Consider the following 4,379-nt stretch of genomic DNA (forward strand, 5'->3'; position numbering starts at 1 on the left):
ATCATTAAGTGTGTTAACAATGAACTACATATGTAAAAACAAGACTACTAACTTAATGATTTCGAAACGAGACATATATGTAACGATTATCGTTGTAACGACATTTAAATGTATATATATCATATTAAGATATATTAATATATCATAATATCATGATAATATAATAATTTAACATCTCATTAGATATAATAAACAATGGGTTAACAACATTTAACAAGATCGTTAACTTAAAGGTTTCAAATCAACATTTACATGTAACGACTAACGATGACTTAACGACTCAGTTAAAATGTATATACATGTAGTGTTTTAATATGTATTCATACACTTTTGAAAGACTTCAAGACACTTATCAAAATACTTCTACTTAACAAAAATGCTTACAATTACATCCTCGTTCAGTTTCATCAACAATTCTACTCGTATGCACCTGTATTCGTACTCGTACAATACACAGCTTTTAGATGTATGTACTATTTGTATATACACTCCAATGATCAGCTCTTAGTAGCCCATGTGAGTCACCTAAAACATGTGAGAACCATCATTTGGAAACTAGCATGAAATATCTCATAAAATTACAAAAATATGAGTAATCATTCATGATTTATTTACATGAAAACAAAATTACACATCCTTTATATCTAATCCATATACCAACGACCAAAAACACCTACAAAAACTTTCATTCTTCAATTTTCTTCATATAAGTGATCTCTATCAAGTTCTATCTTCAAGTTCTAAGTATTCTTCATAAATTCTATAAGTTCTAGTTTCATAAAATTAAGAATACTTCCAAGTTTGCTAGCTTACTTCCAATCTTGTAAAGTGATCATCCAACTTCAAGAAATCTTTCTTATTTAAAGTAATATATCTTTCTAATACAAGGTAATATTCATATTCAAACTTTGATTCAATTTCTATAACTATAACAATCTTATTTCGAGTGGAAATCTTACTTGAACTTGTTTTCGTGTCATGATTCTGCTTCAAGAACTTTCAAGCCATCCAAGGATCCTTTGAAGCTAGATCCATTTTTCTCATTTCCAGTAGTTTTATCCAGAATAATTGAGGTAGTAATGATGTTCATAACATCATTCGATTCATACATATAAAGCTATCTTATTCGAAGGTTTAAACTTGAAATCACTAGAACATAGTTTAGTTAATTCTAAACTTGTTCGCAAACAAAAGTTAATCCTTCTAACTTGACTTTAAAATCAACTAAACACATGTTCTATATCTATATGATATGCTAACTTAATGATTTAAAATCGGAAAACACGAAAAATACCGTAAAACCGGATATACGCCGTTGTAGTAACACCGCGGGCTGTTTTGGGTTAGTTAATTAAAAACTATGATAAATTTTGATTTAAAAGTTGTTCTTCTGGGAAAATGATTTTTCTTATGAACATGAAACTATATCCAATAATCATGGTTAAACTCAAAGTGGAAATATGTTTTCCAAAATGGTCATCTAGACGTCGTTCTTTCGACTGAAATGACTACCTTTACAAAAATGACTTGTAACCTGTAATTCTGACTATAAACTTATACTTTTTCTGTATAGATTCATAAACTTAAGTTCAATATGAAACCATAGCAATTGGATTCACTCAAAACGGATTTAAAACGAAGAAGTTATGGGTAAAACAAAATTGGATATTTTTGATCTTTTTAGCTACGGGAAATGTTTAACAAATCTATACAAATCATATCCTAGCTAACTTATATTGTATTATACATGTATTCTAATATATTATGTAATCTTGGGATACCATAGACACGTATGCAAATGTTTTGACATATCATATCGACCCATGTATATATATTATTTGGAACAACCATAGACACTCTATATGCAGTAATGTTGGAGTTAGCTATACAAGGTTGAGGTTGATTCCAAAAATATATATACTTTGAGTTGTGATCTAGCCCGAGACGTGTATACACTGGGTCGTGGATTGATTTAAGATAATATATATCAATTTATTTCTGTACATCTAATTATGGACAACTAGTTGTAGGTTACTAACAAGGACAGCTGACTTAATAAACTTAAAACAGTAAAACGTATTAAAAATGTTGTAAATATATTTTGAACATACTTTGATATATATGTACATATTTGTTATAGGTTCGTGAATCGACCAGTGGCCAAGTCTTACTTCCCGACGAAGTAAAAATCTGTGAAAGTGAGTTATAGTCCCACTTTTAAAATCTAATATTTTTGGGATGAGAATAAATGCAGGTTTTATAAATGATTTACAAAATAGACACAAGTACGTGAAACTACATTCTATGGTTGAATTATCGAAATCGAATATGCCCCTTTTTATTAAGTATGGTAATCTAAGAATTAGGGAACAGACACCCTAATTGACGCGAATCCTAAAGATAGATCTATTGGGCCTAACAAACCCCATCCAAAGTACCGGATGCTTTAGTACTTTGAAATTTATATCATATCCGAAGGGTGTCCCGGAATGATGGGGATATTCTTATATATGCATCTTGTTAATGTCGGTTACCAGGTGTTCACCATATGAATGATTTTTATCTCTATGTATGGGATGTATATTGAAATATGAAATCTTGTGGTCTATTGTTACGATTTGATATATATAGGTCAAACCTATAACTCACCAACATTTTTGTTGACGTTTAAAGCATGTTTATTCTCAGGTGAATACTAAGAGCTTCCGCTGTTGCATACTAAAATAAGGACAAGATTTGGAGTCCATGTTTGTATGATATTGTGTAAAAACTGCATTCAAGAAACATATGTCGATGTAATATATTTCTATTGTAAACCATTATGTAATGGTCGTGTGTAAACAGTATATTTTAGATTATCATTATTTGATAATCTACGTAATGCTTTTGAAACCTTTATTGATAAAATAAAGGTTATGGTTGTTTTAAAAATGAATGCAGTATTTGAAAAACGTCTCATATAGAGGTCAAAACCTCGCAACGAAATCAATTAATATGGAACGTTTATAATCAATATGAACGGGACATTTCAGTTGGTATCCGAGCGTTGGTCTTAGAGAACCAGAAAATTTGCATTAGTGTGTCTTATCGAGTTTGTTAGGATGCATTAGTGAGTTTGGACTTCGACCGTGTTTTCTTTAAAAATGATTGCTTAACATTTTTGTTGGAAACTATATATTATTAACATGTAAATATTATGTGATATATTAATCTCTTAACATGTTTGATATTGTGTGATAGATGTCTACCTCTAGCACAAATCCCATTGACTCACCTAATAATAATAAAGAGTCGAATATATATTGGCAAGATTCATAAGTTCCCGAAGAACCGAAAAAAGAGGAAACGGAACCGGAAGAAGAGGAACCGGAAGAAGAGGAACCAGAAGAAGAGGAACCGGAAGAAGAAGAGGTTCCGGAGGGGGGAATAGTAGGAACCACAGAAAACCGGTCAAATAAAAGAAAATCCTCAATCAATGGACCAAAGTTAATAATGGTCAATGGTGTTTCCGCTAAGGAAGCAAAATATTGGGAAAATTACCAATTTTCCGATGAATCGGATCCTGATGAGGATTCCGATGATGTTATAGAAATTACCCTGACCCAATTTAATGAGGCAAAAGAAAATAATAAGGGAAAAGGCATCAAAATAGAGAAATCTGATTTCGACCCCGATGAACTTTATATGTACCGTCAACACCCGTATTTTCAATATGGTGACAATAACCCGGGAACCTCTAAACCACCAGGTTTTTCTAAACCAATGTGGAAAACGACGACTCGTATTAGAGGAACATCATATATCCCTAGAAGATTAGGAAAAAGAACCAAGTCCGAAGAAGAAGAAACCAGTGATTCAGATTAGAGGGTTGTGAGCATGTTGTGTAATAAATGTATTGTAGTGTGCTTGTACTTTTATGTTCTATGTAAAAATTGCTTGCATTGTTTTTTTTACGAATCTAATCCTTATCTATTTTACAGTATAAAAACAAAATGGACGTTAAGGGTAGACAGCCGAATATTTTAGAAGACCTACCAGAGGATATGATTAAGGAAATCTTGTCTAGAGTCGGTCAGAATTCATCAGCACATTTAGTTATGGCGAAATTAACTTGTCAAACATTTGAAAGACTTTCCAGAAATGCCTTAGTTTTAAAAGGCTTTCCTTTGATAGGTGGGGTATATCACATTGGGGAGACTTTAAGTTACGCCGTGTTTTCTTTAAAGCATTAAATGCGGGGAACCCAAATGCAATTTTACGCTACGGGTTAAGAACCTATTTTAACTCAACATATCCCAACATAGGATTTCGTGAATTAGAAAGAGCTTCTAACATACAACATAAAGAAGCGTGTTATGCTTACGGGTTAGTGATGTCCG

The sequence above is a fragment of the Rutidosis leptorrhynchoides genome, chromosome 1 (assembly GCF_046630445.1).
Source record: "Rutidosis leptorrhynchoides isolate AG116_Rl617_1_P2 chromosome 1, CSIRO_AGI_Rlap_v1, whole genome shotgun sequence".
Lineage (NCBI taxonomy): Eukaryota > Viridiplantae > Streptophyta > Magnoliopsida > Asterales > Asteraceae > Rutidosis > Rutidosis leptorrhynchoides.